Raw genomic sequence first — 26,058 nt, 5'->3', positions numbered from 1 at the left:
ACTCCATCTCAAAATAATAATAATAAGTTATGCTAAAAATGCTAACAATCATCTGAGCCTTCAGCAAGTCATAATCTTTTTGCAGGTGGAGGGTCCTGCCTTGATGCTGATGGCTTCTGATTGATCAGGGTGGTGGCCCCTGATGGTTGTGGTGGCTGTGGCAATTTTTTTAAGTAAGACAATATGACATTTGTCATATTGATTAGTCCTTTCATGGAAGATTTTTCTGTAGCGTGTGATGCTGTTTGATTTTATCCACAGTAGAACTTCTTTCAAAATTGGAGTCACTCAAGCCTGGCTGCTGCTTTATCAACTAAATTTCTGTAGTGTTCTAAATTCTTTGTTGTGATTTCAACAATGTTCACAACATCTTTACCAAGAGTAGATGCCACAGAAAGAAACCACTGTCTTTGCACATTCATAAGAAGCAACTCCAGGCCATGTGCAGTGGCTCAGGAGAAGAAGAAGGAGAAGGAGAAGGAAAAACTCCTCGTCTGTTCAAGTTTTATCATGAGATTGCAGCAATTCAGTCACATCTTCAGGCTCTTGCTATTCCTACCACATCTGTAGTGACTTTCTCCACTGAAGCCCTGAACCCCTCAACGTCATTCATAAGGATTGGAATCACCTTCTTCCATAGTTAATGTAGCTATTTTGACCTCCTCTCATGAATCATGATTTTTTTTTTTGTTTTTTGAGATGGGGTCTCACTCTGTTGCTCAGGCTGGAGCGCAGTGGCACAATCACAGCTCACTGCAGCCTTGACCTCCCAGGCTCAAGCAATTCTCCCACCTCAGCCTCCTGAGTAGCTGGGACTACAGGTATGCACCACCACGTCCAGTGGATTGTTTCAATTTCTAGTAGAGACAGGTTCTCACTATGTGGCCCAGGCTGAGCTCAAGCAATCCTCCCACCTCAGCCACACAAACTGCTAATATTACAGGTGTGAACCCACTGTACCCAGCCAGAAGCCTCTTTTTCTAATCTTAATCTCTATATGGTAGCTAAAAGAATTGTTACATTCTTAATAGCATTTGAATGGTGAATCCTTTTCAGAAAGTTTTCAATTTGCTTTGCCCGGATCCATCAGAGGAATCACCACCTATGGCAGCTATAGCCTTAGAAAATGTGTTTCTTAAATAGTGAGACTCAAAAGTTGAAATTATTCCTTGATCCATGGCCTACAGAATGGATATTTTGTTAGCAGGCATGAAAACATTAATCTCCTTGTACTTCTCCAGCAGAGCTTTTGAGTGACTAGGCACATTGTCAATAAGCAATAATATTTTGAAAGGAATCTTTTTGTCTGAACAGTAGGTCTCAATAGTGGGCTTAAAATATTCAGTAAACTATGCTGTAAACAAATATTCTGTCACTCAGACTTTGAGCATAGGCAGAGTAGATGTAGCATAAATCTTAAAGACCTTGGGATTTTTGGAATGATAAATGAGCATCGGCTTCATCTTGAAATCAGCAGCCGCATTAGCCCCTAACAAGAGGGCCACCCTGTCCTTGGAAGCTTTGAGGCCAGACATTGACTTCTCTCTAGCTATGAAAGTCCTAGGTGGCTGTTTCATCTACATTGAAAATTTATTGGCCGAGTGCAATGGCTCACACCTGTAATGCCAGCACTTTGGGAGGATGAGGCAAAAGGATCACTTGAGGCCAGGAGCTCAAGACCAGCCTAGACAACATAGCATCTAGATAACATCTCTACAAAAAAAATTAAAATTAGCCAGGGCTGAGCACAGTGGCTCACACCTGTAGTCTTAGCACTCTGAGAGGCCCAGACAGGTGGATCTCTTAAGGTCAGGAATTCGAGGCCAGCCTGAGCAACATGGCAAAATCCCGTCTCTACAAAAAATACAAAAAATTATCTGAACATGGTGGCATGGATAATTGTCTGTGGTCCCAGCTACTCAGAAGGCTGATGTGGAAGGTTCACTTGAAACTGGAAGGCAGAGGTTGCAGTTATCCGAGATCACACCACTGCACTCCAGCCTGGGTGACAGAGTGAGACTCAGTCTCAAAAAAAAAAAAAAAAAAAAAAAACAAAAAAAAACACATTGTTTAGAAAAGTGGCATTGATAGACTTTCTCCAAGGTTTGTTGCCACAAACCTTCAATTTATAAAAAACACAGTATCTGCAAAGCACAGTAAAAAGAGGTATGCCTATAATTTAAAAGGTTAACTTTTGGCCCGGCACAGTGGCTTACGTCTGTAATCCTAGCACTTTTGAGAGGCCAAGGCAGGCAGGTCGCTTGAACCCAGGAGTTCAAGACCAGCCTGGGCAACATGACAAAACCATGTCTCTACAAAAATACAAAAAATTACCTGCATGTAGTGGTGCTCTCCTGTAGTCCCAGCTACTCAGGAGACTGAGGTGGGAGGATCACCTGAGCCTTGGAAGTCAAGGCTGCAGTGAGCTATGAATGCACCACTGCACTCCAGCCTGGGTAACAGGAGTGATACTCTGTCTCAAAAAAAAGGGGGGGTAACTTTTATCATAACTTTTATTAGGTATGAATTATATCTCAATAAAGCTGTCATAAAAAATGAACAAAGGCCGGGCACAGTGGCTCACACCTGTAATCCCAGCACTGTGGGAGGCTGAGGCAGGCAGATCACCTGTCAGAAGTTCGAGACCAGCCTGCTCAACATGGTGAAACTCCATCTCTACTAAAGCATACAAAAACTAGCCGTGTGTGGTGGCTCACACATGTAATCCCAGCTACTTGCGAAGCTGAAGCACAAGAATCGCTTGAACCCAGGAGGCGGAGGTTGCAGTTAACCAAGATAGTGCCACTGCACTCCAGCCTGGGAGACAGAGTGAGACTCTGTCTCAAAAAAAAAAAAAAAAAGAACAAATGATGTTCTAAATTACAAACAGATCACTGGGGTTGTTTTAATTCAGTGTCGATCTCAGTAGAAAGGAGGTTGTCCTGAGTGACCACGAAACTTTGAGATTTGCTAGTAAACACCTGCCAAGAGCTGCAAAAAACCCTAGGCTTTTGCAACTTACCATAGGACCCACGCTTATCTGGAGCCACAGGATTATCTAACTATACAGTCTCTTTAGGGCATTCGGGCTAGAGGCAGTACATCTCTTCCCCTAGAAACGCCCTACAGGGAATTCAGTTTACTACTTGCCATTATAATGATGTAATTGCATGCTATTCATGGATAATGTGCAAAAACAATCACCAGAGAGTATAAACAAACAGCTGGTGAGCAACCTCCCTGCAAAATGCTAAAGGCAAACTTCAAAAGTTGTTTTTTTTTTTAATCAGTTTTTAAAACCTGATGTGGTAGCCCCAAATGTGCAGCAGAGCATATGTGGCAGCTCGGAAGCAACAGAGACACATTCTGTAAAATGGCACATTGTCAGAACCATTCACAGGAGAAAACCCGAAGGCAGTGATGAGGCTGAAAGTGGAACCACAATTCACTGGCAGGCCTTTATTCCCACCAATGATCCAAACTTTTCATGCTTAAAAACACCTTCTGTCCCCATAACACATTTTTGCACAGCATGTAAATTTCAAGTGGCTTCTCCCAAAAATACCTTTCTCACCCACCCTAGAGGAGCCTGTAAGACTTATTCAAGAAACTCTGCCCAAGGCTGGGAGTGGTGGCTCCTGCCTGTAATCCCAGCACTTTGGGAGGCCAAGGCGGGTGGATCACCTGAGGTCGGGAGTTCGAGACCAGCCTGACCAACATGGAGAAATTCTGTCTCTACTAAAAATACAAAATTAGCCAGGCATGGTGGCGCATGCCTGTAATCCCAGCTACTCGGGAGGCTGAGGCAGGAGAATTGCTTGAACTCAGGAGGCGGAGGTTGCTGTGAGCCGAGATCGCACCATTGCACTCCAGCATGGGCAACAAAGCAAAACTCCGTCTCAAAAAAAAAAAAAAAAAAAAAAAAGAAGCTCTGCCCAGTCAAGGCCCCTGTGCTGGTTGTCTGGGGGCTAACGTGCAGGGCATTTCTAGCCCCCCAAGATCATCAGCCCATATTGCACAAGGACCTAGAGCTGTATTTTGAATAGCCTAAATGGACCTGCTAGAACTGAATCTTGGGGGAAAAAAATTGAAATATTTGAAACTTACCTGACCAGGCGTGGTGACTCATGCCTGTAATCCCAGCACTTTGGGAAGCCAAGGCAGGAGGATCACTTGAGCCCAGGAGTTCAAGACCAGCCTGGGCAACATAGTGAGACCTCATCTCTACAAATTTTTTTTAAAAAGTAGCGTGGTGTGGTGGCATGCACACACCTATAGCCCCAGCTACTCAGGAGGCTGAGATGGGTAGATCACTTGAGCCCAGGAGGTTGAGGCTGAAGTGAGCTATGATGGTGCCACTGTACCCCAGCCTGGGTGACAAAGTGAGACCCTGTCTCAAAAAAAAAAAGAAAAAAGAAAAGAAAAAGAACTTACCAAACCATCATTATAGCAGAAATATAAGCATATGTAAACAATTAATGTGGCACTGAAAATAATGATGATTAGAAGCATATCAGGTGTAGTTTTGTTCATTGCCTGTCTTTTCTGAGAAATTGGTAAATTCTTCAAGCCCCAGCAAGGAAAGGCAGAGTCTCAAACCTGACCAGGTTTGTCATCTGAACCCCACTATATTGAATATTCTTTCTGCCCTCTCCTGTGGGTTCTATCTGAGTCATGACAGGCTTTGAGCATTTTCTTAGTGCTTATCCACGGATCACTGGTTGGCTTCATTCTCTGTGGTTGCTTCTTTCTTTTCTTTTTAAAAATTGAGATATGGGCTGGGTGCGGTGGCTCACGCCTGTAAATCCCAGCACTTTGGGAGGCCAAGGTGGGTGGATCACTTGAGGTCAGGAGTTCAAGACCAGCCTCGCCAATATGGTGAAACCCTGTCTCTACTAAAATTAGAAAAATTAGCCAGGTGTGGTAGCAAGTGCCTGTAATCCCAGCTGCTCAGGAGGCTGAGGCCTAAGAATCCCTTGAACCCAGGAGGTGGAGGTTGCAGTGAGCAGAGATCACTCCACTGCACTCTAGCCTGGGCAGCAGAGTGAGACTGTCTCAAAAAAAAAAAAAGAGAGAGAGAGAATCTATGTACCATAAAATTCACACTTTTAAAGTGTCCAATTCAGTGACTTTTAGCATATTCACAAGATTGTAGCACTATCACCACTATCACCTCAAAAAGAAATTCCATGTGCATTAGCAGTCATCCCATTTCCTACTTCTCCTGGTGCCTTGACACCACTAATCTAATTTCTGTTTGTTTATTTATTTATTTTATTTTTTTTGAGACAGACTCTCGCCCTGTGGCCAAGCTGGAATGCAGTGGCACGATCTCAGCTCACTGCAACCTCCACCTCTGGGTTCAAGCCATTCTCCTGCCTCAGCCTCCTGAGTAGGTGGGACTACAGGCACACATCTCCACACCCGACTAATATTTGTATTTTTGGTAGAGACAAGGTTTCACCATGTTGGCCAGGCTGGTCTTGAACTCTGACCTCAGGTGATCACCCACCTCAGCCTCCCAAAGTGCTGGGATTGCAGGCATGAGCCACTGCACCTGGCCTAATTTCTGTTTCTATAGATTTTCCTATTCTGGACATTTCATATAAAAGAATTCTATAATATGTGGTCTTTTGTATCTGGCCTCTTTCTTGGCATAATGTTCTCGTGGTTCACCCACGCTGTTGCGTGTGTCAGCACTTCATTTCTTTTTTTGGCTGAATAATATTCCACTGTATGGGTATACCATATTTTGTTTATCCATTCATTGGTTAAGGGAGATTTGGGTTGTTTCCACTTTCGGGCTATTATGAATAACGCTTCTGTGAACTTTCATGTACAGGTTTTTGTTCAGACATACGTTTTCAGTTCTCTTGGGTATATACATAGGAGTGGAACTGATGAGTCACATGGTGACTCTGTGTTTAACGTTTTGAGGAGAACTGCCAGATCCACTGCGCCATTTTACATCTGTGGTTGCTTTTGGCTGTGGCGTGGTGGGGCCTTTTCTTGGCTTCTGCCTTTTGTGCTCCTCGTTATCCCACCTGAACCTCAAGTGGCAACACACTTCCAGGAATGTCTTGTTTTCTCCTCGAACTTACTCCCAATCAAAGTGAAGTGACCTGTTCCCAAGGAAAGAGAGACGAAAGAGAAAAAAATGCAGCAGGGTCCAGCTGTACAACCAACATTGAGCTCCACAATGTATGTGTTCAGTTCTTTTCTTACTCACAGTAAGACTTGAGGTAGATGTCATTGTCCCCACTTTATCAATGAGGAAGTGGAAAAGGCTTCCACGTTTGTCATTTGAACCCCACTATGTTGGATATTCCTTCTGCCATCTTATAGTTTTATTTCTCTAAGCTCCTTCCCAAGAAAGTGGTTCTCAAACTGTGCATCACAGAACCTGATGGTACTTTGGGGGTTCAACAACAAACAGCATTTTCTTCCAAACAATGAGTGTTTAACATTCCTGAAAAATCCGCTCCTCATTTTTATCTATCTTAGAGTTTAATGGAAACCTTGTCAGTCTTTTTCTTTTCTTTTTTTTTTTTTTTGGAGACAGAGTTTTGCTCTGTCACCCAGGCTGGAGAGCAGTGGTGCAATCTTGGCTCACTGCAACCTCCGCCTCCAGGGTTCAAGCGATTCTCGTGCCTCAGCCTCCCAAGTAGCTAGGACTACAGGCACGTGCCACCACGCCCAGCTAATTTTTGTATTTTTAGTAGAGATGGGGGTTTCACCATGTTGGCCAGGCTGGTCTCAAATACCTAACCTCAAGCAACCTGCCCACCTCGGCCTCCCAAAGTGCTGGGATTGCAGGTGCCCTGACACCTCATCAGTCTTATTTACCACTTTTTGTCCAGGGCTTACAACAATACATGGCATACAGTAATTGTTCAATAAATATTTTTCTAGTTAATAAATTTTTCTCTGCTAAAAATTTGGGAAACCATTGTGCTAAGGCATTGCTTCCTAAACCCGACAAAGTCAAAACTTGCAATTTAACTCACTGTTAAATTGCCCATAGAATATATTTTTTAAATATAGCTCATGAGGCCCTGCTGAATCAGACTCTCTAGGGTGGGTGTTGGCATTGCTGTTATGAATCTCCTCCGGTGATGCTGAAAGAGCTTTCTGCAGACCCTAGTTTGCAAGCCACTGCTCTGAGAGGTACTGGTTCTGCTTGGCCTCGGGGTCAGTGACATCTATGGTTGCTTTCCCAGGCCTAAGAGATCTTACTCTGGCCCAGAGCCACAGTCAACAACTGTACAGTCAGGAATTTTTATCCAGATCTATTGTCATGACAGTCCACTGGCTACAGCTGGCTTCACTCTAACCATTAGACTTTTCTTTTTTTTTTTTGAGACCGAGTCTCACTCTGCCGCAGTGGCACGATCTCATGTGAGTGCAGCGGCACAATCTCCGCTCACTGCAACCTCCGCCTCCTGGGTTCAAGCAATTCTCCTGCCTCAGCCTCCCAAGTAGCTGGGATTACAGGCACCCACCACCACGTCCAGCAAATTTTTGTATTTTTAGTAGTGACAGGGTTTCACCATGCTGGCCAGACTGGTCTCGAACTCCTGACCTCAGGTGATCCACCCACCTCGGCCTTCCAAAGTGCTGGGATTACAGGCATGAGCCACCACGCCCGGCCACCATTAGACCTTTCAATGTGACTACAAGCCTGAAGAGCACTACAAGCCAGTCTTTCCCTAGACCTCAACTTTAGACCTTCTTTCTTATTATTATCTAGTAGCAATTAAAGCCATGCTAGATTGAATATCAGAAGTTCTCCATGACTGGAGAAAAGAATCTCACCACTTCTAATACACTGTAATTCTTCCCCCTTACCCCCAACCTCCGCTCACCAAGGACTTGATGGATAAGCTTATGCCATGCAATGGGGTTCCCCTTTCCCCTCCACCTATAAAAAGTGGCAGTAGGTCCCACAGATTCAGTTCTTCTTTCAAGGTCAAGGACAGTGTAGGAAATGGTAACATCTTCCACTCCATTCCATTACACTGGGGCCACCCACTGATGGTGGCCCTAAAGAGAAAAAAGAACTCCTGACTCACTTATACATGCTTGCTTAGAGTCCCACTTCCCCTTTTCTCCTAGGAGGAAGAAGGACTTTATCTTACCAGCAAATCTGAAGATTATCTAAAGATATTCAATTATGTATCTATAGTCAGAGTAGACCCACAGTGTGAGGAAGACCAGGCTATGGCAGCAGGGCTGCCCCTTAGGCAGAGTGGGGATAGAAGAGTGAGGGTGGGAATAGGGGTGTTGGCTGAGGAGATGGAAGGGGAAGCAGGAAGGCAGGGCAAATCTGGATGAGCATGAGATAGAGCCCAGTCAACAAAGCACAGTACCCATGAGGGTGCAGCAATCTCCAATCCCAGTGCAAGCAAATCACTGGCCCCAGGGACTTGAGAAGCCTCAAGATGGCCTCACAGGAGTGCAAAGGAAATAAAAATAGTCTCTCTAGCACTTTGCCACCCAAGGGGTGGTCCTGAAACCAGCAGTGGCAGCATCACCCAAGTGTTTGTTAGACATGCAGAATCTCACGTCCCACCACCTAACTTACCAAGACCTCAGCATGATTTGAATGCACATTAAAGTGCTCTGAACCAGCTTGAGAACAAGCACAACTCAGTATTAAAACACAGTAGATGGTTCAGCTGAGGCTGCGTCTAGGCAACTCTCAAGCTTTGATGCACATAAGAATTGCCTGGAAAGATTCTGATTCAGGCAGAATCAGAATTTTCAGATGCAGAATTTGGGTGGGGCACAAGAATCTATATTTTTAGCAAATGCACAGATGATTCTGATTCCAGAGGTTCCAACTGCTTTACTTCTGAACAGAGGACATGAAGTTCCCACTTACGTGTGTGCAGAATAATATTTTATATTCTTAACTCATTGTTTCCATGTATGTGTCTCTTTTGCTCATTGCCGATTTCCAGCAGATAGGCCATTTTGTGCCCATTGCCATTTGGAAAGGGTGTGAGAAGACTGAAGTCTAAAGAACAGAGAGACAGACAGATAGACTTCTTCCTCACTGTGGCTCGCAAAAGCCTAAAGCCTTTGGTTGTACTTGTACAATGCAAACAAATGCCAGTAGATAGGCTATTAAGTGTGAGTCCCAGTGGATTAGGAACTAAATTCAGTTGTGGTAGAAAATAAAGACAGCAGAATATGGAGTGAAAATTGCACCAGCTACATGGGAAGGTTGGCAGGATTTTAGCTCAAGAACATTCTTCTAAAGAGTCCTCTGGTGGGGCACCTCTGGTGCAGCAGACTCTCTCGGCACTACCTCCAACTTTTCTCCATAGAATCCTGGGCTTTTCTACCAAATGTCCAATTTTCCTTATTCTTTCTTCGTGTATTTTCTCTATTCTCCTCAACATTGCCTTTAATGGCCCATCAGGAAACACCACCATGACCCTTTCAAACTAGAGAACCCAAACAACAGCGGAGAAAACAGCGATTCTTTTGATCCACTTTCTCCCAGGCCAGGGAAAACCCAATGTTTCAAAACACGTTGCTTTCCCTACCGTTCCTGGAGAGAGAATGAACCATGTGAGTTCTTCCTCGGTGAGGCCAGTCACATGCCTGACCTGCTCTCCAATCAGCAGAGAAAAGCACAATGTTTCCCTATTAAAACCAGATGAACTTTCACAGCTACTCCCCAAATATTCTTATCAATGTCGTTCTTCACTAGAAGTTAGGATGAAATACGTATTAGTGCTTGGCAGAAATGCCAGCTAATTGCAGCTAAGATAGTGTTGTAATTTCTACCCTTCTAAATTTCTCAACGGCAAAGTTCAGCTTTCCTAAAGCTTCCGGGTCTTTGCGACCTGAAATGTCAACCCCGCAAAGACCAATTCCTATGAAAAAGCATTTGCTCTGTAATTGGTTATGGAAATGGAACCTTTAAGTGAGCTTCCGGGAGTAACAATAGTCTGCTAGAGCAACGGCAACCCCATCCTCCTCTTTCTTGAAGTGAGCACCAGGACTGAAGTACAGACATACTCAGGATAAGAGCAGAATAATTCCCACACATAATCTCCAGTCTCTGTTATTTCTGTACAGGAACTTTTCCTAGTCCATCCAAAACACAGCAGGGTCTGGCCTTGAACCAGCGCCACATCTCCAGACCTGCCCTGAGCCTCCGCGGCAGCCTGTTCCAGGACTCCCCTGGGAAGAGCAGTGGGAGGCTGTCTCTCCTCCAAACCCAGCAAGGTTTCTGTTCACACTTTTCCAGAGTCAAAGTGGATTAAGCTGTCTAAAAGTGGGTACAGTTAACAGAAGTGACTCAAATTATAAGCATTACCTCTGCCTGCCCCCACTTCCTCTTTCACCACCTCTGAGAGGCACCTGTGGGTGCCTCCTGCGTTGATGATCCTCCCCCTTGGGCTGCAGCATATGTATGAACGTATGACGCCACTGCTGTATGGTGGGATGCCAACTGGAGAGGAGTCTGTTGATTCTAGAGCAGCTGACTTCTGTCATGTTTCTCCCTAGAAATAGAGAGAAGCCACAGAGGGAAGAAGGTGTGAAATGGGGCCAGGCGTGGTAGCTCACACCTGTAATCCCAGCATTTTGGCAGGCGGAGGCGGGAGGATCACTTGAGGTCAGGAGTTCGAGACAAGCCTGGCCAACATGGTGAAACCTCATCTCTACTAAAAATACAAAAATTAGCTGGGTGTGGCCGCGTGTGCCTATAGTTGCAGCTACTCAAGAGGCTGAGGCAGGAGAATCACTTTAACCCAGGAGGCAGAGGTTGCAGTGAGCCAAGATCACACCACTACACTCCAGCCTGGGTGACAGAGTGAGATTCTGTCTCAAAAAAAGAAAAAAAAGAAAGTGTGAAATGGGAAAATGAGGGATGAACAGCAAGTCTGGATCCTGGTAGTTCATTTTCTGCTTCCCTACTTCCTGAAGCTTTGCGGCCCTTGGGTTTCATAAAGCATCACTGTGAGTCATCCCACTATCTCATGTCTCCATCACAGCTACACTATTTCTTCACTTGTATTGTCTGCCTCTCTCACAATCAGCCAGGCTCTCCTTGACACCAGGGACCTTTTTAAATTCAGATTTGTAACGAAAGCCCATGGTGGAATAGTTAGGCACAGAAAAAGTGATTCAAATGTCAGTTGAATAAATAAAAGGACAACTTGATTATCACACACTATCCTGAAAGAACATGTGTGTCATAACAAAAATCAATGGATATCATGTTTGGTGCTTTAAACACACACACACACACACACACACACACAAATATGAAACATCTTTTCTGCCATCCATGGGTTGACAGCTAAATAGAATACTCTTTTGTAAATAAACATGACTATTTATACAAAACATATGGCAGCAGAATAAAAATATTGTATGTTTACGAATGACTTATAAAACCCCATATAATGTGGGAATGGATTTAATAATTGTGGGGGTTTTCTGCGCAGACACAACAGTGGAGAGCACATTTTCTCCGTGGAATCCAGGAGGCTTCCTGACAAGAAAGAGATACTATCAAAAGAGCTTTCAAAACACTGCAAAGAGTCCACCTGGAGACCAGGAAACACAAGGGAGAGCCAGGTGCATACTGGGTAGGAGCATGGGGCTGGTACAACCTTGGAGGGTGCAAGAGAAGTGAGAAACTCGGGGTTTTTAAGTTTGCTAGGGCCACTGTAACAAAGTACTGCAAATCGGGTGGCCTAAACCAGTGGTCCCCAACATTTTTGGCACCAGGGGGACCAGTTTCATGGGAGACAATTTTTCCATGGACCTGGATCGGGGGCAGCAGGGAAGGTGGGGACAGTTTCAGGATGATTCAAGCACATTACATTTATTGTGCACTTTATTTCTATTATTATAACATTGTAATATTTAAAGAAATAATTATACAACTCACCATAATGTAGAATCCGTGGGAGCCCTGAGCTTGTTTTCCTGCAACTAGACAGTCCCATCTGGGGATGATGGGAGACAGTGACAGATCATCAGGCATTAGATTCTCATAAGGAGCCCACAACCTAGATCCCTCACATGCGCAGCTCACAATAGGGTTTGTGCTTTTATGAGACTTTAATGCCAGCTCTGATCTGACAGGAGGTGGAGCTCAGGCAGTAGTGTTCGTTTGCCCACTGCTCACCTCCTGCAGTGCAGCCCAGTTCCTAACTGGCCTATGGTACTGTTCTATGGCCCTGGGGTTGAGGGCCCCTGGCCTAAACAAAAGGAACTTTTTTTTTTTTTGAGATGGAGTTTCACTATTATTGCCCAAGCTGGAGTGCAATGACATGGTCTCAGCTCACTGCAACCTCCGCTGCCTGGGTTCAAGAGATTCTCCTGCCTCAGCCTCCCGAGTAGCTGGGATTACAGGCACCTGCCACCATGCGTGGATAATTTTTTGTATTTTTAGTAGAGGGAGGTTTCACTATGTTGGCCAGGCTGAACCCAGCCCAGAACTTCTTGTTTCATACTTCTGGAGGTTAGAAGTCCAAAATCAAAATATCGGGAGTGTTAGTTCCATCTAAGGGCTATGAGGGAAGGATCTGTCCAGGTCTCTCTCCTTGGCTTATAGATGGCCATCTTCATGTTCAGATGACAGTCTCCCTGTGTACCTGTCTGTCTCCAAATTCCCCTTTTTATAAGGACACCAGGCATATGGGACAAAGGCTCACCCTGGTGATCCGATTACCTCTGCAAAGATCACATTCTGAGGTACTAGGGATTAGGACTTCAACGTATTCATTTTGAGGGGAATACAATTCAAACTGTCACGCAGATGCCCTGGAAGCACTATAGATGAGGATGTGTTCCTGGCTTAGTTCGAATTCTAGATCTCCAGTCAAAAGGTTTTTTTAAATCACCCCATTACCACACCACCACCCTAGCCCCCAGATCTTCTCATCACACACGCTTTTTGTCTTTTTTCTTTTTTTTTTTTTTTTTTTTTGAGACAGAGTTTCACTCTTGTTGACCAGGCTGAAGTGCAATGGCGCAATCTCGGCTCACTGCAACCTCTGCCTCCCGGGTTCAAGTGATTCTCCTGCCTCAGCTCCCAAGTAGCTGAGATTACAGGTGCATACCACCACGCCCAGCTAATATTTTATTTTCAGTAGAGACAGGATTTCTCCATGTTGCTCAGGCTGGTCTCGAACTCCTGATCTCAGGTGAGCCGCCCACCTCAGCCTTCCAAAGTGCTGGGATTACAGGCGTGAGCCACCATGCCTGGCCTCACACATGCTTTTTGTGGCTGCTAGTAAACAAGGGCTCTTTGGAGTCACTCGTGCCTGTGGAATCTCCTGCAAGACTTTCAAAAGTGAGTTGTTAGGCTTGGTGCAGTGGCTTATGCCTGTAATCCCAGCACTTTGGGAGGCCAAGGTGGGCAGATTGCTTGAGCTCAGGAGTTCAAGACCAACCTGGGCAACATGGCGAGACTCCCGTCTCTACAAAATAAATAAATAAATAAAAGTGAGTTGTTGCCTCCCTAGCAGTCATTCAACCTCTTGATGGGAGCACTGACATTGTGATGCAGAGGTTAAAACTGCCAGACACACAAATTCTCAGTTCAGTGTGCAGCCAGAGCACAGGCAGTTGACTCACTCTTGACTAACGGGACCTGATGTGGCTTCTGCTGGGAACTTTTGGCAAAGCACATCTCCATTAATAACTAAAAGATGCAGGATGCGAACACCCCTCCCTTCCTGGCCTGGACATGGCCTGGTGAGGATGTAATGCTTGGGAGCTCCAAAGTGATTTTTTTTTTTTTCAGAGATGGTGTCTCACTCTGTCACCCAGGCTGGAGTGCAGTGGCGTGATCTCGGCTCACTGCAACCTCCACCTCCCAGGTTCAAGTAATTCTCCTGCCTCAGCCTCCCGAGTAGCTGGGATTACAGGCAGCCACCACAGTGCCCAGCTGATTTTTGCATTTTTAGTAGAGGCAGGGTTTCACCACGTTGGCCAGGCTGGTCTCGAACCTCTGACATCAGGTGATCTGCCCACCTGGGTCCAAAGTGATTTTAAAACCATGAAGGGAGATGGCACCAAAACACTAGAACGGCAGAACAGGAAAATGAAAACCTTTTCTCAACTTTGGTAGGCTGATATCCATAGGCTAAGCCCTGGAACCTATCAATTTTACCTTATAGATTTGATAAAGTTAAGGATCTTGAGGTGAGATTATCCTGAATTATCTGGGTAGACCCTAAACGTAATCACAAGCGTCCTCATGAGAGGGAAGCAAAGGGAGATTTGACAACAGAAGTAGGGGAGGAGATGATGGAAGCCAGAGGTTAGAGTGATTTGAGGAAGGAGTCACGAGCCAAGGAAAGCAGACAGCCTCCAGAAACTAAAAAATGCAAGAAAACAGAACTTCCCTAGAGCTCCCAGAAAAAAAAAAACAGCCCTGCCAACTGACTTTAGTCCAGTGAACCTGATTTTAGACTCCGGCCTCCAGAACTATGAAAGAATAAAGTTGTGTTGTTTTAAGCCAAGTTTGTGGTAATTTATCATAGTAGCAGTAGGAAATTAATACAACCACCTAAAACTGAACCAACCCAGGGAACACGATTCCTCTTGATTTCTTGTAAAATGGCATCATTTTCTAAACTCCGAATTTTGTAAGCTACTTTTAGCAAGGCTTGTTGTTTGTTACTTGTAGTCCCAAGCATCCTAAATCATACTTTTAACATGACTGGCGGCAGTTTTAGTGGAGCTATTATTAGTTAGGATATTGGTTCAGCTGCTAACATAGGAAGAATTTTTTTTTTTTTTTTTTTTTTGAGATGGAGTCTCATTCTTGTCACCCAGGCTGGAGTGCAAAGGTGCGATCTCGGCTCACTACAACCTTCACCTCTCGGGTTCAAGCGATTCTCCCGCCTCAGCCTCCCAAGTAGCTGGAACTACAGGCACCCACCATCATGCCTGGCTAATTTTTGTAGAGATGGGGTTTCACCATGTTGGCCAGGCTGGTCTTGAACTCCTGACCTCAGGTGATCTTCCCGCCTCGGCCTCCCAAAGTGCTGGGATTACAGGTGTGAGCCACCACGCCCAGCACCCCCACCTTTTTTTTTTAAAGGAGGACTGGTAGTGCAGGTCTGCTTTGAGAGTTTTGCTCAGAAGTAGTCTTCTTTATTTAGCATATTGGATACCTCTCACTTTCTTTTTTTTAGTAGTGATAAAATAAGTAGCAATATTTTTATATAAGAGTATGTCTTATTGCTCTGCCATTCCTTAGGGGTTGTCCTCATCCTCATGGTCCAAGACAACTTGCCACCAATACAACTGCAAGCCAGCCAAGAAAAGAGTGGGAGGCCCACAGACAGGGCACACTCCAGAAAGCTGCACCACTTCCATTCATAGTGCAATGGTCAGAACTTGGTCATCTGGCTACACCTACTTGTCAGGGAAGCTGGAAGTCTTTAGTCGAATGTGCACAATTAGAAACACAAAAATAAAAATAAAAGAGCATGTACATACTGGAGACCATAAGTGGTCTCTGTTTCAGTTCTGTTTCAGGAATGATGATATGAGCATTTAAGTTAAAATCAAGGAGGCTTTAGCATCTCACGACAAATGACCCTAATACTCAATGCTACTGATGAAACTTATCTCATTCCAGATCTCCTCTGGTCTACGGCCATGGTTTAAGAATTTGTGGGGGCCGAGCGTGGTGGTTCAAGCCTGTAATCCCAGCACTTTGGGAGGCTGAGGCGAGTGGATTGCTTGAGCCCAGGAGTTCAAGACCAGCCTGGCCAAAAGCCTGGGCAATATCCCTACTAAAAATACAAAAACTAGCTGGGTGTGGTGGCACACACCTGTAGTCCCAGCTACTCGAGAGGCTGAGATGGGAGCATCACTTGAAACCAGGATGTCGAGGCTGAAGTGAGTCGTGATCATGCCACTGTACTCCAGCCTGGGTGACAGAATGAGACCCTGTCTCAAAAAAAAAAAAAAAAAAAGAATTTGTGGGGAGGGTAGCAGCAGATTCTGCAATATATAAGAAAGAAACAAATGGTGGTGCCCTTCTCCATTACCTTCCCCTTGTGCCCAGGGCACCTCTTTGAAGTATTAGTTCTCCGGGAAGACACTGAAACAATGCATTGCTCTAAGAGGAAGCAAAACCATACTGCTTTGCAGATAGTCACAGTAATTCTTGGGGATTCCCAAGGCTGCCAAGTTTATTTCTCCTGTGAGTTACGCTGAAAACCCCCAACCCTTGGTAAATAACCTGAACCAGTCTTCTTGCTACATTGCTTGGTAGATTTTAGAGTCACTCACTGCAGGAAACAGAGGCTGGAACATTCCACTCCCTAGGTGAGAAGCCATTTTCAACTACACCCTGTAGTTCACGGTGCTATCTGGAGCCAGAGTGAATGCCGGTTGCCATGGCACTGCTTTAAATTGTGCCTGTGCTGACACATCTCATCGCAATGTCACATGCTGCTCCCATACACTAGATAGATAGAGCCACATCTATCTCTTCCTCATGTTTACCTATTGATGCCTGAGCTCTGCGTTAGGAATAGAGATACATCAGCCAGAAAGCAAATCGTGTGGGTGCCACACCTCCCCGGCTTATTTATAAGGGGTTGAAAACACCTGAATTAGGCAACAAGCGATCTGAGTTCTACTCACAGTTCTCCACTCTGTGGCTTTGGACAAATTCCTTAAAATCTCTGACCCTTGGATTCCTCACCTGTACAATGAATGAGATGGAGTAGAATATCTCTGCAGTATCTTCCTGATGTAATGTCTCTGATTCCTGCACGCCGTTTTGAAGCAGCGGAAGCTCTGCAGAGAATCAACATCAAAGTGTGAGTGAGGCAATTCCCGTAAGCAGTTGCAAGGCCCTGCCCTGCTGACTGTTTCTGAAATTCCCCTCCACCATCTCTGAGCTGTTAGGGATTTGTTTTGAGTTAATTTTCTGGCAAGATGCCACTTGCCAAAAGGTCCCTTCTGGTGCACTAAGAGGACTGTTTTCAGCTTGGATTATTATTTGCCTTGGAAATGCTTTCTTCTCAAGCCAGTCGCTGGTTCAGTGCTCACAGTTTTGGTCCCAAAGATAGCTACACCTCTGAATAAAGTAAGTTCTGAAACTAGACACTTTGGGATGCAAAGGCGGGAGGGTCACTTGGGTTCAGCAGTTCAAGACCAGCCTTGGCAACATAGTGAGACTCGTCTCTACTAAAAATACAAAAATTAGCCAGGTGTGGTAGCGTGTGCCTGTAGTCCCAACTACATCACTTGAGCCCAGGAGGTCGAGGCTGCCGTGAGTCGGAATGCAATGGCTGGACAACAGAGTGACACCTTGTCTCAAAAATAAATAAATAAACTAGAAAAAGACATACATGTGAGGCTGGCTTTTGGACATGTTTTATAGAGTAGCATCTCATGGGACCAAGGGACAAAGCAGCTCTGATACTTGTCTAACCAACATGCAGCTGGTCTCGTTAGCTGGTCTCATTTCATATTTGCATTGTCCTGCCCCCTAGCAGTCATCTGTTGTTTGTAAAAACTGGGCTCTTGCTGGGCGTGGTGGTTTTTGCCTGTAATCCCAGCACTTTGGGAGCCTGAGGCGGGCAGATCACGAGGTCAGGAGTTCGAGACCAGCCTGGCCAATATGGTGAAACCCCGTCTCTACTAAAAATACAAAAATTAGCCGGGCGTGGTGGTGTGTGCCTGTAGTCCCAGATACTCAGGAGGCTGAGGCAGAAGAATCGCTTGAACCCAGGAGGCAGAGGTTACAGTGAGCTGAGATCGCGCCACTTCACTCCAGCCTGGGCAACAGAGCGAGACTCCATCTCAAAAAAAAAGAAAGAAAAGAAAAAAACAGGGCTCTCACTTTCAAATTCTCCTTCACATCCCATCTCAATTATTTGTGGGAATCCTCACATGGGCTCTTATGTATAATCCTCAAACAAAAATATGGTCTGGGAAGTAAGAGTAACAACGGTAATAGAATGTCTTGGCTCAAACCAGGGATATGCAAGTCATAGGAAAAAAAAATCTAGGGCCTTGATAGCAATCATCATCTTTTTTATTTTTGAGACAGGGTCTCACTCGGTCACCTAGGCTGGAGTCCAGTGGTGCGATCTCGGCTCACTGCAGCCTCAACCTCCCGGACTCAAGCCATCCTCCCACCTCAGCCTCCCAAGTAGCTGGGACCACAGGCGCATGCCATCATGCATGGTGAATTTTTGTTGTTGTTGTTGTTTTTGTTTTGAGCCAGAGTCTCGCTCTATTGCCCAGGCTGGAGTGCAGTAGTGCAATCTCGGCTCACTGCAACCTCCACCTCCTGGGTTCAAGTGATTCTTGTGCTTCAGCCTCCCTAGCAGCTGGGACTACAGGTGTGCGCCACCAAGCCTGGCTAATGTTTGCATTTTTAGTAGAGATGGAGGGGTGGGGGTGGGGGGTTCACCATGTTGGCCAGGCTGGTCTTGAACTCCTGACCTCAGCCTCCCAAAGTGCTGGGATTACAGGCATAAGCCATTGTGCCCGGCCCAGACTTTTTGTATTTTTTGCAGAGACAGCATCTCACTATGTTGCCCAAGGTGGTCTCGAACTCCTGGGCTCAAGCGATCCTCCTGCCTCAGCCTCCCAAAGTGCTGGGATTACAGGCTTGAGCGACTGTGCCAGGCTGCAATCACCATCTTGATAATAAGGTTTGTCTACCTCAGTTTGCCTGATAGGGAGTGAGAGGAAAATCTAGACAGACTTCACAGAGAAGATGAAACATTGGCTGGCTCTCAAAGCATGAATGCCGGATCCAGTGATGATGGCTTTGGGGGAAGACCTGATGAAGCAGATGCCCCATGCCTTGCCCCCCAACTGACTGACCTCCCCTTTCCAAACTTCAGTTGCAGCACTTGTACATTCATTCTATATTTTTTAGTCTTTTGTTTTTAAAAATGTCCTAATCTTAGAATTAAGGCAAAAAGATAATTGTATGTCCTTTCACTGTCATGCTGGAGCATTGTCCCAACAGGTCCACCCAAGTGTTATTCATCTGGAGAATGTACCTTTGTTTGACTTGTTAATTATTATTATTAGGGTCCAGATTCTATGAAGTTACCTGTTAACTTATAGCTTTTTGTCTGTTAGAGATGCAAATGACTCCTATTCTGTAGAAAAGACAATCCTAAAGTTTACAGTTTATTCACCTATAGGACATAAACTAGATTTCCCTTTAACCTAGCTAACTTATTTCAGTATGTCTTTTCTGCTGTATAAACCTCTGTTCCTTGAATTCTCCTTCAACTAGATTTATTATCTTTCTGGTCCCTTCATTAAATGAGTTAGATTAATATTTGACACGTGCTTACTATATATTTGATGGCAGCATGTTTTTTACTCTTAGAGGGAGACTCAGCCTAAAAAAAAAAAAAGAAAGAAAGAAAGAAAAGAAAATTATCCTTTGGCATTCATTTAACAAATAATTATTGAAAAACTTTTTTTTTTTTCTGAGATTGAGTCTCGTCCTGTCGCCCAGGCTGGAGTGCAGTGGTGCGATCTCAGCTTAATGCAAACTCCGCCTCCCAGGTCCCGGTTCAAGCAATTCTCCTTCCTCAGCCTCCCGAGTAGCTGGGATTACAGGTGCCCACCACCATGCCCAGCTAATTTTTGTATTTTTAGTAGAGATGGGGTTTCACCATGTTGGCCAGGCTGGTCACAGACTCCTGACCTCAAATGATCCACCTGCCTCAGCCTCCCAAAGTGTTGGGATTACAGGCGTAAGCCACCACTCCAGGCCTATTGAACAACTGTTATAGGCATCTTAGTCTGTTTAGGCTGCTAGAACAGAATACCATAGACTGGGTGGTTTATAAACAACAGAAATTTATTTCTAACAGTTCTGGTGGTTGGGAAGTTCAAGATTACAACACTGGCACATTTGGTATCTGCTGAGAGCCTACTTACTGGTTCACAGATGGCCTCACAAGGCAAAAGGGGCAAAGGAGTTCTCTGGAGCTCTCTGGAGCGTCTTTTATAAAGGCACTAATTCTATTTATGAATGTACTACTCTCAAGACCTAATCAATTCCCAAAGACCCACATCTCCTAACATCATCACTCTAGGGGTTAAGAGTTCAACATATAAATGTTAAGGGAAGCCTGGGCAACAATGGCAAAACTTCATCTCTACAAAAAAATATATATATATATAAAATACATATTTATATCTATATATAGAATATATAGAATATATATTCTATATCTGTATACACACATATACACAAAAAATAGCCTAGCATGGTGGCGCCCATCTGTAGTCCCAGCTACTTGATGTTGGCACCCATCTGTAGTCCCAGCTACTTGGAGGACTGAGGTGGGGATGATCACTTGAGCCCCAGAGGTCGAGGCTGCAGTGAGCCATGTTCGCACTACTGCAAAGGATCTCAGTTTGTCACCCTGTCTCAAAAAAAAAAAACTGGGAAAACACAGAGGCAGTAGATATTACAGAGAGCAAGATAGACCTGGTCTCTGCCCTCATACAGCAAACATTCTGAAGGGAGAAAGATTGCAAACATATCAATAAATTGTAGACTATGCTTAGTGAAATGAAGAAAAATACATAAAGTGCTGTGACAGAGATTATTGGGGTAGGTAGTCACAGCAGGCCTCTCTGAGAAGGTAACATGAAGCTGAGACTTGAAAGACAGAAGCCAGCTCTACAAAGAGGGAGCGGGGAAAGGTTCCAAGAAGAGGGAAACAGCAAGCACAAGGACCCTGCAGTGGGGCCAGCTTCAGATTGTCCTGGGAATTAGAAGGCCAGATGATGAGGGTGGGATCCATCAAAGGCAAGATGGCCTGAGATATAGTCAAAGAGGTAGTGTGGAAGTTAGACTTTTAATGTCAGGACTTGTCATTACCAAGAACTAAGGAAAGAAGAAGGGGGCTGATCACCACCTAAAAGCCGGGTGGCCTTCACGTCTTAATTATTTTATTATATTATATTATTTTATTTTTGAGACAGGGTCTCACTCTGTCACCCAGGCTGGAGTACAGTGGCTCAAACATGGCTCACTGCATCCTTGACCTCCTGGACTCAGGTGGTCCTCCCACCTCAGCCTCCTGGGTACCTGGGACTACAGACACACACCACCAAGCTTGGCTAATTTTTTGTATTTTTTGTAGAGTTGGGATTTCACCATTTTACCCAAGCTGGTCTTGAACTCCTAGGCTCTAGCAATTTGCCCACCTTGGCCTCCCAAAATGCTAGGATTACAGGCGTGAGCCACCATGCCTGGCCACACCTTAGTTATTTTAATACGTCAGATAGCTTTCTTAATGTTAACATCTTACGTACCATGGTACAGTACATTTCTCAAAAATAAAAGATTGATCCTGGTACAATACTATTAGCTATTCTACTAAACTCAGATTCTTCCGATTTCTCCAGTTTTTCCACTATATTATTTTCTGTGTTTCAGGATACCACATTGCATCATTTGTCATATCTCTAGTCCCCTCTAATCTGTGACAGTTTCACAGTCTTTCCTTGTTCTTGAAGAGTGCCAGGTATTTTGTAGACTATTTCTTAATTTGGATTTTTCTGATGTTTTCTCATGATTAGACTGAGGTTATGAATTTTAAGGAAGAAACAACAGAGGTCATGTGACAAGCATTCTTTTACTTCTTTTTTTTTTTCTTTTTCATTCCTGGCTGACTAAAAAAAAAAAATCCTGGCTGAGAACTGTCTTGTGACACTCAGGGGAGGAGGGATTTTGTGATGTACAGGTGAAGAAGGGGAAGATTTTCATGAAACTGAGGTAGGGGAGAAGGATTTCTGTTTTTTTTTTTTTTTTTTTTTTTTTGACAGAGTCTGGCTCTGTCGCCCAGGCTGGAGTGCAGTGGCGCGATCTCAGCTCACTGCAAGCTCCGCCTCCCAGGTTCCCGTGATTCTCCTGCCTCAGCCTCCTGAGTAGCTGGGACTACAGGCGCCTGCCAGCACACCCGGCTAATTTTTTGTATTTTTAGTAGAGACGGGGTTTCACCATGTTAGCCAGGATGGTCTCGATCTCCTGACCTCGTGATCCGCCCGCCTCAGCCTCCCAAAGTGCTGGGATTACAGGCGTGAGTCACCACACCCGGTGTGAAGAAGGATTTCAAGTTATTTCACAAAGAGGGAGAAACATGATTATAAGTGAGTAAATTCAAAAGTCTGGCTTCGGGTCAGCATGGTGGCTCACGCTTGTAATCCCAGCACTTTGGGAGGCCAAGGTGGGTGGATCACCTGAGGTCAGGAGTTCAAGACCAGCCAGGGCAACGTGGCAAAACCCTGTCTCTACTAAAAATACAAAAAAATCAGCTGGGAGTGGTGGCACACATCTGTAATCCCAACTACTCAGGAGGCTGAGGCACGAGAATCACTTGAACCTAGGAGGTAGAGGTTGCAGTAAGCTGAGATCACGCCATTGCACTCCAGCCTGGGTGACAGAGCCAGACTCCGTCTCAAAAAAAAAGTCTGGCTTCGGTCAAATGGGCTGATAGCATGCATATCAAATAGGACACAGTGTCCAGCAAAATTTTAAAAAGCTGGGGTTTTGCTAAGATTTTAACTCTTTCTCTGACGAGGAGTTTAAGTAGTGTGAAGCTCTATTGTGAGGTTGTTTCCCTTCATGAGTAGGTAAAGATAGTGTTGCGCACAATTAGATTTGAAGTGACTCCAAGACTAGGGGAAGTTGGCAAAGGGTTTTAGACCAGAGACTGGTATTCCAAGCTGAAGAAACAGCATAGTGAAAGCCACGCAGGCGTGAGGGAGCACTTGGCATATTCAAGTAATTGGATTGCTTGAAGGGTAGGATGAGCAAGGGAAACAGTGAGACGTAAGATGAGAACAGAGTCAGGGGCCACAGCAGGAAGAGCCTTCTACACCATGTTAAGGTATTTGGGATCTTATAAATGATCCAGAAGTCAACAGTTCACTTCATTCTGAACCATGGTCCAAAGCCCAACCCGATCCAATTACCTTGCAAGTTCAAGTCACACATTTCAAGGAATCACCAGGCAAAGGTAAGCTGCAAGTTCCCCATTTGCTCAGGCAACATTCCTTATCAGTTGGTCAAGAGTGTTAGCTAACATGTTATGAAAAACAGCACCTTATTACTATTGGATCCGCCATCACCAATATTTATTTTGTTTGCCCTACTGAAAGGAGTGGCTGTGTGGCTCAGACATCCTCACTCATTTCTTGTACTGATTGTGTGATTACATGTTCTCTTTTTCTCTAGATCTTTCTACCTTCTCCTTTATAGTTGCCTTGGCACCTTCCACTAACCATTAAATGTTGATTCAATCTCAAGCCCTTTTCTCACCCTATGCTCTTGTTCCCTATGTGATTTTATCTAGCTTTGTGCTTCCCTTGCTATCCATGTCCTGAAAATTTATTTGTTTGTTTATTTATTTATTTGTTTATTTATTTATTTATTTTCTTGAGACAGAGTCTTGTTCTGTTGCCCAGGCTGGAGTGCAGTGGCTCAATCTCGGCTCACTGCAACTTCCGTCTCCCAGGTTGAAGCAATTCTCCTGCCTCAGCCTCCCGAGTAGCTGGGATTGTAGGTGACCGCCACTGAGCCCGGCTAATTTTTGTATATTTAGGAGAGTCGGGGTTTCCTCATGCTGGCCAGCCTGGTTTCAAACTCCTGACCTCAGGTGATCTCCTTGCCTCAGCCTCCCAAAGTGCTGAGATTACAGGTGTGAGCCACCGCACCTGGCCAATGTCCTGAAAATTTAAAAATCTATTCCACCCGAATTGCCACCTGAACGCTAGGCTGCACTTCCAACTGTTTCCTGGCTTCTGACCCTTCTGTGACACATGCACCTCAAACTCAGCATGTCCAAAACAAAACTTTGAGGGGCCAGGCTCAGTGGCTCATGCCTGTAATCCCAGCACTTTAGGAGGCCAAGGCAGGTGGATCACAAGGTCAGGAGATCGAGACCATCCTGGCTAACACAGTGAAACCCCGTCTCTACTAAAAGTACAAAAAATTAGCCAGGCATGGTGGCGGGCGCCTGTAGTCCCAGCTACTCAGGAGGCTGAGGCAGGAGAATCACGTGAACCCGGGAGGCGGAGCTTGCAGTGAGCTGAGATCGTGCCACTGCACTCCAGCCTGGGCAACAGAGCAAGACTCCGTCTCAAAAAAAAAAAAAAAAAAAACTTTGTGTCTTCCTTTCCTCCACCAATATCTGCTCCTCCCTCCTTCCCTCAGCTGTTATGACAATCAGTCACCTGATCTCCCAAATTAAAACACTTAAAGTCATCTCTGATGTCTCCTTCTTTGTTACTTCCCACATCTAATCTGCTACTCAAATTTGTCCATTTTTTTCTTTCTTTCTTTGAGACAGGATCTCACTCTGCTGCCTAGGCCAGAGTACACTGGGGTGATCTCGGCCCACTGCAGCCTGGTCCTCCCAGACTCAAGCAATCCTCCCACCTCAGCCTCCCAAGTAGCTGGGACTACAGGCACGCGCCACCACAACTGGCTATTTTTTTAATGCAAATTTTTACATTAAAATATGTTTATAAATCATAGTAGTTGTTTTTCCTCTTGATTCAACATTTCTCCCTCCCCTAACAGGAGCCCTAGAACCTGAAGAGCATGTGCATTACTAACCAGATATACAACCCAGCCACCCCATCCAAACTGGAATCTGATTACTAATGGACTAGAATCGGGGCTACCCCCAAGGGATGGGAAGCAGTAACTATGCTCTCAGGGAGAATGGGTACTGAGGGTGCCATCAGTCAAAAGAGCCGAAAGCTGTGCACTGGGTCTAGGATGACTTGCACACCCTGTTCACTGCACAGTTTCCAATCACCATGGACAGGGGAATCTTGGAACACCAGTCTCACTCAATGATGCCGCATGTCTGCGCTCACATTGATAGTAAAGAGAGTAAATATCATTCCCATGACAATCGGAATAAAGATGAAATTGAGGGTGGTGACCGCAGTAGGCAGCAGTCCCGGTATGGATTGGTATGAACATCTCCGTACTGAACGGGGGGCTGCAATCTTCCTGTACACTTGCTCTTTAACCTAGGGGACTGTTTTTTTAACTTGAAGTTGAATTTCCACATTGGTTCCTGTCTGTTCCCAACAATCTTTCTGCACCAGAAAAGCAAGCATTTGGAATTCTTTAATGTGCTGGGGGTGCTTGGATTCTTGGAGATTCGAGCAGCAAATGGCTCATACATATATGGTACAGAGATCGGATCATACAAGCCCGGAGACAGTGCAGCTTCTCCATTGACTCTGGTCGCACAGGCAAAGCCAGGGAAGCATCCAGCGTGTAGTGCCTTTGGTACAACCTGGTCCAAAAGGCAGCAGTGCAATTGACAGTCCAAGCATTCTTACAAATCAGGGAAAAGTTCACAATGTCCTCAGGACGGATATAGAAGACCAGCAATAGCCAAATATCCATGGGATACTCTTCTCCTCCAGCCCCGTCCAGTTCTTCTTTATGCCTCTCGCTTTTCTTTTTTCTGGAGACAGTTCTCTCACGGATGCTTTCCTCCTGGGCATCCATCTCATCACCGCTGTCGATGATGTCACAGGGCTCACCAGCCCCAGAAAGAGCTTCCTCTGCAGGAACCTGAGAGGCTTCCAAGCCACAAAGAGATTTTACTTCCTGCTGAACAGCATTGGCTAAGGCTTTCTTGACTCATCCAGACCTCACGACCGCTGGATCCGAGTTGGCGTAATCCACCTCGGTCACTTGTCCAGAGCAGGCATCGTGGGCCCGGAACTGGAGTCACTTTCCTCTCTTGGGCATGGCGACCGTGTCAGGGCGAGGCCTGCCTAGCCCATGTCTCCGGCCAGAGAGCTGGCCCCGGGAGCCGCAGGCTATTTTTTGTATTTTTTGTAGAGACGGGGTTTCGCCCTGTGCCCAGGCTGGCCTCAAACTTCTGAGCTTAAACAATCCTCCCGCCTCAGGCTCCCATGAGCCACTATGCCTGGCCAAATTTGTCGATTTTTAAACCTATGTTTTCCCCTTTTCCCCATATACTTGATTTCACATCTTCATCTCTCATCTGAACTATTATTTCA

The 26,058-nt window shown here is 45.2% G+C and overlaps 1 long non-coding RNA gene and 1 pseudogene across 1 annotated transcript in view; both read right to left on the bottom strand.

Moving 5' to 3' along the window:
* The window catches only part of LOC134739582 (uncharacterized), a 46,169-nt gene extending 26,790 nt beyond the window's left edge, over positions 1–19,379 (bottom strand). The window contains exons 1-4 of the long non-coding RNA XR_010126377.1: positions 19,332–19,379; positions 16,706–16,800; positions 11,918–11,975; positions 10,334–10,520 (exon numbers count right to left, since the gene is read on the bottom strand). This is a non-coding gene — a long non-coding RNA (uncharacterized LOC134739582). The remainder of the gene's footprint in view (positions 1–10,333; positions 10,521–11,917; positions 11,976–16,705; positions 16,801–19,331) is intronic.
* Positions 19,380–24,560: 5,181 nt separating this feature from the next.
* On the bottom strand, positions 24,561–25,682 carry LOC129037180 (putative transmembrane protein 183BP; annotated as a pseudogene).
* Between the last annotated feature and the right edge of the window lie 376 nt (positions 25,683–26,058).

This window comes from Pongo pygmaeus, chromosome 4 (genome assembly GCF_028885625.2).
Source record: "Pongo pygmaeus isolate AG05252 chromosome 4, NHGRI_mPonPyg2-v2.0_pri, whole genome shotgun sequence".
Taxonomy (NCBI): Eukaryota; Metazoa; Chordata; class Mammalia; order Primates; family Hominidae; genus Pongo; species Pongo pygmaeus.
Note: the sequence above shows the minus strand (reverse complement) of the source record. Positions and strands in the feature narration are given on the sequence as shown.